The 14732-nt window shown below is 45.4% G+C and overlaps 1 protein-coding gene across 1 annotated transcript in view; it reads left to right on the plus strand.

The window, feature by feature from the left end:
* Nucleotides 1–14732, plus strand: part of CRHR2 (corticotropin releasing hormone receptor 2) — a 290812-nt gene that overhangs the window by 82376 nt on the left and 193704 nt on the right. The gene's annotated exons all lie outside the window — the stretch shown is intronic.

Raw genomic sequence — 14732 nt, forward strand, 5'->3', positions numbered from 1 at the left:
TCTGCCCCAGGGCTATAACGCCCCCTTTTCCCTCCCCAAAGGGTTACAGTGTATACCTGCCTTTTGACAATCCATCTGTTTAATGTAGAATGTTACATCATTTTTCTCCCAGCTGTCCTGCCTTTGAATCCTCAGGACTGATTCTCAGCTTGCTTAAATCACCTTGGTTCTGTTGAAACCAGTTGATCTACACTGATTGACAGCACCTGTGGTTCTGGCCCTTCCTGTCTAAACACTAGACTGAAAGCTGGCACTTGTCATTAATAATATCTCCTGCGTTTCTTTATTATTTTCACTTTTAATAATTTAAGGTGTTACTAGAAACATAAGCAAAGCAATGTTTGTTTACAACATAAGATTTTGAAGCTGTGCCCTTTAAGTAATTAAAGATTTATAGTGTTTTCTCTGCTATGTGGCCTACGGAAAGCAAATGAGATCATCCCAGCTAGTACATTCAGAATCTGCTGCGCTCCTCTGTACATCTGTGTATGCTTGAGTGAGCAATGTGTGTGCATGTCTGAGGAAACATCATCATAACAATTAATAGTAGACAGCATTCAAAAAGATAGGAGGGATCTGTTGGTATTTCAATGCAGTTCGTCCCCACTCTGGATACTGTTAAGCCATCTCAATGAAACATACATTTTAACTTTGGCGCATAAAGATATTTTAGAGTGGCCTGTTATTTGTCATGGCTGCTGCTTTGGAAGACACTAGATGGCATCAGTGCTTGATTTGGTGCAAACCCTTCTTGTTTTTATCGTGACTCTTGCAATATTTAATGTTTTTTCTTAAATCACCAGCTCATGGAGTCAAGAGATCTCATGAAACTGACTGCTTTCATTTTTTAAAAAAAACATCTAGCCCTCATGGTTACTGAGAAACTTGAAAACAGGACCCAAGTGTGCCCTAAATGCACAAAAAGCAAAGAAAATCTAGCATCTTTTTATTTAAAAAATATTTTTTGGGGCCTGATATGATTTTTGAATGCTTGGAATTAGCAGTACCACAAATGGCCTGGAGTTTTGAAACCTTGGTGTTCCCTATAAAGGCTTTATCACCCTTCTGCCAATTGCTCAGGTTCGGGTTCTCCCTTCTCTGAGGGTATGTCTATACTATGAAATTAGCTCAAATTCATAGAAGTCATTTTCTTAGAAATCGTTTTTATACAGTCGATTGTGTGTGTCCCCACACAAAATGCGCTAAGTGTATTGACTCGGCAGACTGCATCCACAGTACCGAGGCTAGCATCGACTTCTGGAGCGTTGCGCTGTGGGTAGCTATCCCACAGTTCCCGCAGTCTCCGCCCCCCCATTGGATTTCTAGGTTGAGATCCCAGTGCCTGATGGGGCAAAAACAGTGTCGCGGGTGGTTCTGGGTACATGTCGTCAGGCCACCCCTCCTTCCCTCCCTCACTCCCTCTGTGAAAGCAACGGCAGGCAATTGTTTTACATCTTTTTTCCTGGGTTACCTGAGCAGACGCTATATCATGGCAAGCATGGAGCCTGCTCAGCTCACCATCATTGTACATCACCTGGGTGCTGGCAGATGTGGCACTGCATTGCTACACAGCAGCAGCTCATTGCCTTTTGGCAGCAGATGGTGCATTATGACTGGTAGCCATTGTCGTCGTATTCCTGGGTGCTCTTCTAGCCAACCTCGGTGACACCTGGGCAGACATGAGAGTGACTCAGCTGGGTCATTCCCATCTTCTGCCGAGCACCCAGGAAATGACAACGGCTAGCAATCATAATGCAGCATCTTCTCTCGAGCACCCAGGAGATGATGCTGGCTAGCAGTCATACTGCACCATCTGCTGCCACCCTAAAGATGTAAAAGATAGATGGAGTGGATCAAAACAAGAAATAGTCCTGATTTGTTTTGTATTCATTTGCTCCCCCCCGCCCCCCCGTCCATGAAATCAACGGCCTGCTAAACCCAGGGTTTTGAGTTCAGTCCTTGAGGGGGCCATTCTGTGTGACAGTTGTTTGTGTTTCTCTTTGATGCAAAACCACCCCCTTTGTTGATTTTAATTCCCTGTAAGCCATGTTGTCAGTCGCCCCTCCCTCCATCAGAGCAATGGCAGACAATCGTCTCGTGCCTTTTTTCAGTTCAGACGCCATAGCACTGGGATCATGGATCCCGCTCAGATCACCGTGGCAATTATGATCACTATAAAAACCACACGCATTATCCTGCAATATATGCAGAACCAGAACCTGCCAAAGCAAAACCAGGTGAGGAGGCAGCACGGTGATGAGAGTGATGAGGACATAGACATGGACATAGACTTCTCACAAAGTAGGAGCCTTGGCAATGTGCACATTATAGTGTTAATGGGGCAGGTTCATGCCGTGGAATGCCGATATTTGGGCCCGGGAAACAAGCTCAGACTGGTGGGACCTCATAGCGTTGCAGGTCTGGGATGATTCCCAGTGGCTGCAAAACTTTCGCATGCGTAAGGGCACTTTCATGAAACTTTGACGTGCTTTCCCCTGCCCTGAAGCGCCAGAATACCAAGATGAGAGCAGCCCTCACAGTTGAGAAGTGATTGGTGATAGCTCTGTGAAAGCTTGCAACGCCAGACAGCAACCGGTCAGTCAAGCATCAATTTGGAATGGGCAAATATCTGTGGAGGCTGCCGTGATACATGTAGCCAAGGCTATCAAAGAGCTGCTGCTATCAAGCGTAGTGACTCTGAGAAATGTGCAGGTCATAGTGGATGGCTTTGCTGCAATGGGATTCCCTAACTCTGGTGGGGCAATAGATGGAACCCATATCCCTATCTTGACACTGGAGCACCAAGCCAGCGAGTACATAAACCAAAGGGGTACTTTTCTATGGTGCTGCAAACACTGGTGGATCACAAGGGATGTATCACCAACATCAACATGGGGTGGCCAGGAAAGCTCCATGATGCTCACATCTTCAGGAACTCTGGTCTGTTTCAAAAGCTGCAGGAAGGGACTTTCTTCCCAGACCAGAAAATAACCGTTAGGGATGTTGAAATGCCGATAGTTTTCCTTGGGGACCCAGGTTACCCCTTAATGCCGTGGCTCATGAAGCCATACACAGGCAGCCTGGACAGTAGTCAGGAGCTGTTCAAATATAGGCTGAGCGAGTGCAGAATGGTGATAGAATGTGCATTTAGACATTTGAAAGTGTGCTGGTGCAATTTACTGACTCGGATGGATCTCAGCGAAACCAGTATTCCCATTGTTATTGCTGCTTGCTGTGAGGTCCACAATATCCATGAGAGTAAGGGGGAGACATTTATGGCGGGGTGGGAGGTTGAGGCAAATCTCCAGGCTGCTGATTATGCACAGACAAACACTAGGGTGGTTAGAAAAGTCCAGGAGGGCGCGGTGCACATCAGAGAAGCTTTGAAAACCAGTTTCATACTGGCCAGGCTACGATGTGAAAGTTCTGTTTGTTTCTCCTTGATGAAATACCCCCGCCCTTGATCCACTCTACTTCCCTGTAAGCTAGCCACCCTCCCTTCCCTCCTTCGATCACCACTTGCAGAGGCAATAAAGTCATTGTTGCTTCACATTCATGCATTCTTTATTAATTAATCATACAAATAGGGGGATAACAGCCAAGATATCCCGGGAGGGGTGGGGGTGGAGGCAAGTACTGGGTGGGGTGGGAGAGGAGGAAAGGACAAGGCCACACTGCACTTTAAAACTTAAACACTTTAAAAGGTATTGAATGCCAACCTTCTGTTGCATGGGCAATCCTCTGGGGTGGAGTGGCTGGGTGGCCGGAGGACCCACTGCATTCTTGGGCATCTGGATTAGGAGGCTCTAGTACTTGGGGAGTAGGGCTGTTGGTTACACAGGGGCTGTAGTGGCGGTCTGTGCTCCTGCTGCCTTTCCTGCAGCTCAACCATATGCTGGAGCATATGAGTTTGATCTTCCAGCAGCCTGAGCATTGACTCCTGCCTTCTGTCAGCAAGCTGATGCTACCTATCATCTTCAGCCCGCCACCTTTCCTCGCATTCATATTGTGCTTTCCTGGACTCTGGCATTGTCTGCCTCCATGCATTCTGCTGGGCTCTGTCAGTGTGGGAGGACAGCATGAGCTCAGAGAACATTTCATCCCGAGTGCATTTTTTTCACCTTCTCATCTTCGCTAGCCTCTGGGAAGGAGAAACATATGTGGCTGGTGGAGGAAAAAAAAGGGAGAGTGGTAGTTAAAAAGACACATTTTATAGAACAATGGGTACACTCTTTCATGGTAAACTTTGCTGTTAACATTACATAGCACATGTGCTTTTGTTACAAGGTCACATTTTGCCTCTTATTGAGGGAGGGCCTGCCAGTTTGGTGTGAGAGATCACTCCTGGAGGGCCAGGCAACAGAATTCAGCTTACAGGCAGCCATGGTAAGCCACAGTCTTTTGGCTTCTTTAACCTTCATAACATGTGGGAATGGTTTCAAACAGCAGCACCCTCATTTCCCATACCAAGTGGCTGTTGGGTTGGCCATTTAAAATGGGTTGGCAATTTAAAAGGAGGGGCTGCGGTTTGTGGGTTAGTGTGCAGCACAAACCCAAGTAACCCCCCCCACACACACACACTCAATTCTCTGGGATGATCGCTTCACCCCTCCCCCCAACGCATGGCTAACAGCGGGGAACATTTCTGTTTAGCCACAGGCAAACAGTCCAGCAGGAATGGGCACCTCTGAATGTCCCCTTAATAAAATCATCCTGTTTCAACCAGGTGACCATGAATGATATCACTCTCCTGAGGATAACAGTGAGAGCTAAGGAATGGATGTTGTTTGAATGCCAGCAAACACTGGGACCATATGCTGTGTTATGCAATGATTCCAGACTACGTGCTACTGGCCTGGCGTGGTAAAGTGTCCTACCATGGAAGACGGAATAAGACTGCCCTTCCCAGAAACCTTTTGCAAAGGCTTTGGAGTACATCCAGGAGAATTTTAAGGAGTCCCTGGAGGATTTCCGCTCCATCCCCAGACACGTTAACAGACTTTTCCAGTAGCTGTACTAGCTGCAAATGCCAGGGCAAATTAATCATTAAACATGCTTGCTTTTAAACCATGTCTAATATTTACAAAGGTACACTCAGCAGAGGTCCCTTCTCCGCCTTCAGGGTCTGGGAGCCCGCCTTGGGTGGATTCGAGGGTTACTGGCTCCCAGCTCCAGGATGAGAAACAGATTCTGGCTGTTGGGAAACCAGTTTCTCCGCTTCCTTGCTGTGAGCTATCATCAACCTCCTTCTCATCTTCCTCATTCCCCAAACCAGCTTCTGTGTTGCGTCCTATTCCATTGATGGAGTCAAAGCACAGTGTTGGGGTACTGGTGGCTGCACCACCTAGAATGTCATGCAGCTCATCATAGAAGTGGCATGTTTGGGGCTGTGACCCGGAGAGGCCGTTTGCCTCTTTGGTTTTTGGATAGGCTTGCCTGAGCTCCTTAATTTTCATGCGAAACTGCTGCAAGTCCTTGTTATAGCCTCTGTCCTTCATGCCCTTGGAGATTTTTTCAAATGTTTTGGCATTTCATTTACTGGAATGGAGTTCAGCTATCACGTATTTGTCTCCCCATATGGCGATCAGATCCCATACCTCCTGTTTGGTTCATGCTGGAGCTCTTTTGCGATTCTGAGACTCCATGGTCACCTCTGCTGATGAGCTCTGCATGGTCACCTGTGCAGATCAGCTCGCAATGCTGGCCAAACAGGAAATGAAATTCAAAAGTTCGCGGGCCTTTTCCGGTCTACCTGACCAGAGCATCTGCGTTGAGAGTGCTGTCCAGAGCGGTCACAATGGAGCACTCTGGGATAGCTCCCAGAGGCCAGTACCATCTAATTGCATCCACACTACCCCAAATTTGACCCGGCAAGGCTGATTTCAGCGCTAATCCTCTCGTCAGAGGTGGAATAAAGAAATTGATTTTAAGAGCCCTTTAAGTCGAAAAAAGGGCTTCGTCGTGTGGACGGGTCCAGGGTTAAATCGAGGGAACAGTGCTAAATTTGACCTAAAATTGTAGTGTAGACCAGGTCTGAGAGAACATTCTCATGAGGTGAACAGCAAAACTAAATTCTCCAAATTCTTGCATCACTGGAAGGGATTGGCCAAGGCACTGGTTCAGTATGGACCCAGAATGAGCTATGCCAGCTGTTGAATGGCCTCATCTCATCAGCCGGTGAATGGTTGCATCAGAGTTTAATCCTTTGTTAGTTTCTAATCTGGACACACAGCCATAATCTCCAACTTCACTTCTGCAGGTAAAATGTTGGCAGGTGGCAGCCCTGGGTGATGATCAGACTTCTACATATAGCTTCTTACCTCTGAGTCCTTTGTAGACCGACATACAAATGATATGACCAAGAGTCACTTTATTGTCCAGTGAATGGCAGCACTACCACAGAGTGGTGCAAGAAATGGAGAATACAGCGCTTTCTATCAAGTTGAAAACTCTTGGAGCCATGGGGAACCAATTTAGACATAGAGGATGGGATCAGCTAAATTGGAATTTGGCCAGGACACTGGCATTCATGCCTCTAGTTTTACAAAAAGTGTCATCACATCTTTAATAACTACAAGAAGTCAAGACCAGTTGTATCCTGGATGGCACCTGTAAGACACATCCCCAGCAGATCCGATGATGGCAGTGTAATGCTCCAGCATAGCAGCAAGGGCATAGGTTAGTACTAACAGCAGGAAAGTGGCACCTTCTGACTTACCACCTACTGGTACTTCCTTGAGCTCCTAGGTGTTCCTTTAAAAATTTCCTAGAGTTAGTGACCTCTGGCAGGAAGACACCATAAAATGTTGATTGGACTCTTCCAGTTGGTATGCATACTTCCACCTTTTCATGTTCTCTGTATGTATGACTATCTTCTGTCTGTGTGTTCCATTCTATGCCTCCGAAGAAATGAGCTGTAGCCCACGAAAGCTTGTGCTGAAATAAATTTGTTAGTCTCTAAGGTGCCACAAGTACTCCTGTTCTTTTTATCTATGCAAAGTACACCTTTAATCCAGCTTCCCCCAAGCCTGATATGATTGTACATGGTCCTGTTAGTTTTCCTTCCCGATTGTGGAGATGTACTTGAGAACTACTAGCACATTTCCAGAAGTTGGCATGATATTTTCTTCCTGTTTAATTTCCAGGAGTTTCTTGTGCTGTCTAACTGCCACAGAGTTCTTATAATAAGCAGCTGGTTATCAACAGAGAAATAGATCTGACTGTTATTTGGTATTCTCCTTTCATGTGTTGATTTTTTAACATTCAATTATATGAAACTTATGAAGCAAAATCACTTAGTGCATTATGATATGTTGCTGGTATCTTAACATTCCTAGCTCAATGGGGCCTTTTCAACTTAATGGTCAATCTGTTTTGTTTAAATAGCTACATTACACGACAGGCTCCAGGTTGGTACGTCTTTAGTTTTCAGCTCACGTGGATCTCACTGCAAGATGGCTGTGTCAGAACAGAGGGTTGGAAGATGATTTGGGTCAGTGGATAGGACTTGGGACACCTAAGATCCCTTCCTAGCTCTGCCACTGAATTGCTGGGTGATTGTTGGGCAAGTCTCTGTGTCTGTTTTCCCCTCCTATTCTCTCTCTATTTAGATAGTCTCTGCCCCAAGGAGTTTACAATATCTCACTACCTGTTTATACAGTGCCCTATGGGATAGGGCCTCAGTGTTGGCTGGGTCTTTTAGGCACTGCTATAATACAAATCATGATACTGTAATAGGGAAATGCTATGTTACAGTGTAGCTGAAGTATGATATAATAATAATTTGCAATTTTTAAGGTCTATAAACGTCAACTAAACTAACCTCATCAAGCCCCTGTGAAGCTGTTAAATATGAGGAGCTCCATTTTATAGATGAGGAAACTGTAGCACAGCCAGATTCAGGGTTTGTTTACACAACAGAAATTGTCCAGTGCTGACCATGGCTGCAGAAATTGTCCAGTGCTGACTGGCTCAGGCCAAAGCAGGGCTGGCTCAGGCCAAAGCAGGGCTGGCTTCAGTCACCAGCACAGCAAATAGGTGCCTGGGGCTGCCAATGAAGAGGGCGGCCAATGAAGAGAGCCAATGAAGAGGGCTGGCTCAGGCCAAAGCAGGGCTGGCTTCAGTCACCAGCACAGCAAATAGGTGCCTGGGGCGGCCAATGAAGAGGGCGGCCAATGAAGAGAGCCAATGAAGAGGGCTGGCTCAGGCCAAAGCAGGGCTGGCTTCAGTCACCAGCACAGCAAATAGGTGCCTGGGGCGGCCAATGAAAAGGGGCAGCAAGTTCAGCTCTTCAGCAGTGGGGTCCCTCACTCCCTCTCGGAGGGAAGGACCTGCCACCAAATTATGAAGCGGCGCGGTGGAGCTGCTGCCAATCGTGATCATGGGGTTTTTTTTTTCCTTCCCGCTGCTTGGGGTGGCAAAAAACCTGGAGCCGACCCTGGACCAAAGGTCCATCTAGCCCAGTATCCTGTCTTCCAACAGTGGCCAATGTCAGGTGCTTCAGAAGGAATTAACAGAACAGGTAATCATCAAGTGATCCATCCCTTGTCCCCCATTCCCAGCTTCTGACAAACAGAGGCTAGGGACACCATCCCTGCCCATCCTGGCTATTAGCCATTGATGGACCTATCCTCCATGAACTTACCTAGTTCTTTTTTTGAACCCTGATTTTTATTGCAAGTAGACAAAGGCTGAATAAGGACGGCACTGTTTCAGGGTCCCCGAATAAAACGGGCCGTGAACTGTGGGTGCAAGCAAACTGGCCCAAGGTGACGCAGGAAGTCTCTGGGAAAACCAAGAACAGAACTGCTGGTCCTTACACGCTACCACTCGGCTCTTCGCTTAGCCACCACCTAATGTCTGTTTTAATTCTGCCTGTTGGCTAATGCATGGTTTGCGCTAAATATTCTGCCTATTGAGCTATTATTCTGATGTTAGAAAATAGGGATTTTTCTTAAAGAGGATTTTAGTGCTTATGTAGTGTTCAGATTTTAGTCCAATCAGACCAAAAGCCTCTAGGCAAAGAACAGCCTGGGCAGTAGCAGGGCAAGGTTCCCCAAATGCTCTGCCAGTGTGTCCCAGCCCTATTCTGGAATGCCCACCTGTAATGCAGTCTGTGAACCTCTTTAGGCAGTCAGAGGTCAGACTGGTCTTTTCTGGCCTCTAGATCTATGAATGAGGAATTGAGCTCATTGGGATAATAGGTTTTGAGAAGCATTGTGCACCCTAGGACTTCTGAGTTTGTAACCAGGGAGTGGCCTGGTTTTTGTCCACACGCAGTATAGTTATTTCTCAGTAATCATAGCAGCTAACAGTGCCTTGCCCATTGCTACAGGGCTGTCTGCCTGTCGTGAGCTGTGTAGTCAGACGCGCTAACTGCCTGTGTAACCAGCGGACTGCAGGATTCTTGTGCCTTCCTCTGAAGCATCTGCTGGAGACAAAGTATTGGACTAAAATGGACCATGGATCTGATCCAGTCTGGGAATTCCTATGTTCCTACCATTTTGTCAGCTCCTTTTTTCCTCCCAGGTTTCTGAATGCTAAGGCGTTCTAGAGTCCCTTGCCTCACGTCCTGCTGGGTGTGTCTGTGTCCTCGGTGCCCCAGCAGGGGACAGAATGCCACATGGGGTAGCTGGCCAGATAGCATTGATACAAACAGGTCGTATGGTAGGTTAGACAACAGAAACACAGTCGACACACAGTTTTCTTGTGCAACAAGCTGCAGTGTGCACACAGTTCCTCTGTGCATGTTATGATGGGTGTTGTGCAACCTGGTTACAAAGCAATATTTGCACTTAAACTGTACACGGAGCAAGACCGTCTGATCCCGCGCTTTTTATCCGACGACACTCCAGTGCGCGCAAAAAAAAATAGCAGGACTAACAAAGTGCTTGACAATTGTCGGGGCTCATTTACTTGCTCTGGGACCCCCCATCCTGTGTTTCTTTTTGTCTGTACATTGTTTACATTTCAACCTTTTGTGCTAGATCCACAACTGGAGTAAATCAGTGTACTTCCATGAGCTGATGATCTGACCCCTTGTTTTTGTATTTGTCTGTGAAGCACCCACCTTGTTGTTGGCACGGTATGAATAAATAATTCTGTTGAAATGAGTATCCCTATGGTCTCTTACTGTGTTCGGTGATTCAAATCACTTTTTTTTAAAAAAAAAAAAATCTTGACAGTTTACAAATGTGCTTAGGCTGCCTTTTTTTTTTAAGTGTGTTCTTCTAATCCTCTTGCAATGCCTCATCATTTTCTTCATGTCTCCTGATTTCACTTTTACAGCTTTTATAGCTGTAGAGAATGACAGCTGTATTAATGTTCTGGATGAAATATATCAGCATGTAGTTAAGAGCCATATATTATTTATGCTGTTAGGATCTTTTTACACCTGCAGTAAATATTTCCAACTTCAATAAAGTTGCAGATTCATCACTGTAAATCTGCGTATTGGTTTTTTTGATTTCTTGCTCGCCAGAGTCATATTTCATTTCCACTAATAAGGAAATTGTCTTCTGCTTAAAAATGATCCTATCAGCTGAAACAGAGCTCTGTATTTATCTACATTTAATATCCGTCTGTCTAGAACAAAACTCGCAAATCTGGACCCTATGTAGCTTCTGTGAATGAATGTAAGGACCAGATCCCAATAAAATGAGTAACACTTTAATTGTTTATTTCCAAGGGCATACTGGTGCTATTCAGTGTGAGTAAGAGTGTCAAAATATGGCCCTGAGTTAGCATCATCGGGGATGCTTCTCTTCTAGATGTGTGAGTGACTGACCTATTGAGGTTTATATATGGTGCTCATCACTGTGGTATCTGAGTGTATTGCATGGTGCCATCTGAGCATGCCCCATTTGCCTTCAAGTCCAGGAGTTTTGTCTTCTAGTGCTTTGTATCATTGTTGGCTTGTCTGAAGAAAAAGTTAGGGGCAAGTCCCTCACCAGCTAGCATCAGGTTGCCGTTGCATTTGAGCTCAGAGTACTAGGACCCGTCCTGAAATCCTCACTGAGATGCAACCCCCACAGTTATTGGGTCTAAAGGCGAGTCAGTAAAGTAACAGCTTTTATTAAGGGTCTGATCCTGCAGTCCTTACCCAGGTGAGGAGTAGCACTGACATCAGGATCAGGCCTTGTGAGCTCTAAATTCCATCACATTCACATGGACTGCTGAGGGAAACTTTAAAAGCCACAAAGGAGATGTTTCAGAGGGGTAGCCATATTAGTCTGGATCTGTAAAAAGCAACAAAGAGTCCTGTAGCACCTTATAGACTAACAGACGTATTGGGGCATGAGCTTTCATGGGTGAATACCCACTTCGTCAGACGCATGGATCTAGGTTCTAATGTTGCCTTTAAAAATCATATTTAAATGTATGAAAGAAAAATCAAGCAAAGATAGGTAAAAGATCCAAATATATCCGCAGTTCAGTCTCATACTGCATTTCCAGAATCAACCTTGAACAGCTGCCCATTAGCTATCTAACAGGAATATGATTATACTGGTGTGGAAAATCCGTTGAGAACAGATGAAAATATAGTACATATTTAGTTTACCAAAGAAGGATAACATGCTGGTCTTTTTGATGATTGGTGTACAAGCTGGTCTGTAGTCTACGCTGCATGCAAAGAATGGATTGGAAGATTGATGTATGTATGTGGAAGGTTGATTCATTGACATACATTGGGAAGTGGAATAGGGAAGGTACTATGGCATGTGCAGTCTGTATAGGAGGTTAGATGGGGGTGAATTGGGCTTTGCTTCATAGTGAGGTAGGGTAGGAAAAGAGTGCTAAATAGTGGAGTGGCAATGGAGTTGTTTGTTGACTGTATCATGACAAAGTTCCTCCCCTACCGTGGTGGATCCTGCAGTTATTGGAGGATTTGTGCACCTCACAGATTCATCCTGTGGGTCGGGAAACAGCCCAGAGACCTTCCCCTCTTGAGAAGCCACAGTCCAGGTCAATTCCTCCTGTGTTTGATTAGGAGTTGGGAGGTTTGGGGGGAACCTGGGCCCACCCTCTTCTCCAGGTTCCAGCCCAGGGCCCTGTGGACTGCAGCTGTCTGGAGTGCCTCCTGGTACAGCTGCGCAACAGCTACAACTCCCTGGGCTACTTTCCCATGGGCTCCTCCCAACACCTTTGTCTTCACCACCAGACCTTCCTCCTGATGTCTGATAACGCTTGTACTTCTCAGTCCTCCAGCAGTATGCCTACTCACTCTCAGCCTCTTGCACACCTCTTGCTCCCAGCTCCTTGCACACACTTCCTCTCCTCTGGCTCCCTGGCTCCCCCTGACCTGACTGGAGTGAGCCCTTTTATAGCATCAGAGGGACCTTAATTAGAGTCAGGTGCTTAACAGCCTCACCTGTCTGTTAGCAGATTAATTGGAGTCAGGTGTTCTCATTAGCCTGGAGCAGCCCCTGCTCTGGTCACTCAGGGAACAGAAAACTGCGTATCCAGTGGCCAGTATATCTCCCTTCGACTACTCTGCTGTTCCCAACTGGCCTGGGTCTATCACAGTATATAGAAAATAATGTCTGAGATTTGTGGTTTCTTGACCTCAGTGGGTAGCTGGAGAGAGCAGAGTTTCTGAAGACAAGAGGTTGGTATGTCTGTCTAGTAATGGGTGGGTACATTGAAGGCTGCTCAGAGTTTATAGACTATAGGAGGTAAGGGGTAGGGAGGGGAGGTTTCACAATATTGTAGTTCATATTCTAGTCCTATCTTTTGTGCTCCTTCCATGGTAATGCACGTAGTGATAAGAGGGGGTTAAAAGGTTTCTGGTCTGTTGCTGGCTGTGGTGTGGGGCTGGAATTAAGATTTTTGGAGGATATGCACTGTGATATTCTACATGTGTATCTCCTATTTAAGAAGCTGTGAACTGTGATGAGTGTATCTGGGGGATATTTCTTAATTGTTATCTTCCAACTCTCATGTTCCATTTTCCTAAATCATTATGTACACACCGAGCATCAACCTTAAGGGTACAAAGTCTTTTCTGGCTGTGGTTTGATAACCAGTACAAACTTGCACTGGCTGATCGGCAATTCTGAGGGAAGGATATTGTCCCCTGGCAACTAGTGAGATCTGAATAACCCTTCTGAGGGCATCAGGTGCACCACAGAATGGTGCTGTACCAGCAGCTTCTTTTGCTCTCTCTAAATTGGTACTGATATTTAAATAACTCCATGGATTCCAGCATTTAATTATTTTTTTTTGTAAATTCTTTTTTAGAAACATTTTGCTGCTGAGGGAGTCAGAATGAAACACTAAGGATTAGACTAGACCCAGCAGAGTCAAACATATGTCCTGTCTTATATGGGGATGGTATCCGAGAGCAGTTTCTAAGATAAGAAACCAACTTAGAACTTATTTCGGATTTTTGAATGATGATGCTAATGTGCTTTCAGAAGCATCAGTGTTACCCTTTTTCATCCATATTTACTTGTGCTTAATTAAGTCACTGTTTCTTTTCCTGCTTCTTTATTACTTCTTATTTTATTTGTAGTGCAGTAGTGCCTAGAGATCCCAACCAAGTTCTGGAGTTTGCAATCTAAACAGACAGACAGGTGGGCATGGAAACAGAGGCACCATTACGGTGAATTGCCCAAGGTCACACAGCAGGTCTGTGGTAGAAGCACAAAAGGAATCCACGTCTCAGAATTCCCAGTGCAATGCTGTATCTACTAGACTACATTGCCTCAAACAAATAGAAGCTTTCCTCTCACAAACTAAAAGCAAACCCATGCACTCCTCTGAGGGTGCATGGCCTAACAAATACTAACTACAGATCAGTGATGTCCAGCTTGAGTTTTAAATAGCGCAAAGCTCAGTTAAGTGCTCTCACTTACAACATTCTTCAATCTGCCCTCGGATCACCTTTGAGGACACAGCAGCCTGTAGGTTGGAAGTATGCAGACAAAAAGTTTTTTTTCTTTCTTTGGACAATGCTAATTTGAAGCAACCTAAACCCTTTTGAAGTTTTGATTAAACTCTTGTTGGAAATGTTTCTCAGTTCCTGGATATGAAAGAGAGAGATTCGTCCCAGAAGATTAGCCAGCAAGCTGGTGGTTAGGGCATTCCCCTGGGATGCGCAGCTTCAGCTCACTGCTCTGCCAGATTTGGAGCAGGGATTTGAACCCAAGTCACCTACATCCCACATGAGTGCCCTAGCAACTAGGCTACTGGCTATTCTGGAGTCGGTAACCACCCCTCAGGTTTCACAAAAAAATTCCAAAGAGCTTGGCTTTTGCTTGATGTGGAATGGGAAGTAGTTTGAAATTTAAAGGTTTTGTAGACTGGGAAAGCCATCTCCTGCCTGGTTCTACTTAGGAGTGTCCAGTAAGGTTTTGTCCTGAAAACTCTTTTGAAGCATACAAATGCATTGATGATGGTCATATTCCTCCTGCATTTGGCTGCTTCGCTCATGCATGGAGCAGGAGCAGCCGAGGTGGGAAAGCAGAACATAGCAGAGCGAGGAAGGAATACTGTGTTAAAGAAGGATGTTGATACATTACAGAGAGTTCAGAGAAGAGCCATGAGACTGATTAAAAGATTAGAAAACCTGCCTTATAGTGATTGACTCAAAGAGCACAATCTCTTTAGCTTAACCAAGAGCAGGTTAAGGGGTGACTTGTTTGTAGTCTATAATTACCTATATGAAGAACAAATATTTAAATGATGGGCTCTTCAGTCTAGCAGAGACAGGTTTAACACAATTCAATGGC

Source organism: Chelonoidis abingdonii, chromosome 2, assembly GCF_003597395.2.
Source record: "Chelonoidis abingdonii isolate Lonesome George chromosome 2, CheloAbing_2.0, whole genome shotgun sequence".
Lineage (NCBI taxonomy): Eukaryota > Metazoa > Chordata > Testudines > Testudinidae > Chelonoidis > Chelonoidis abingdonii.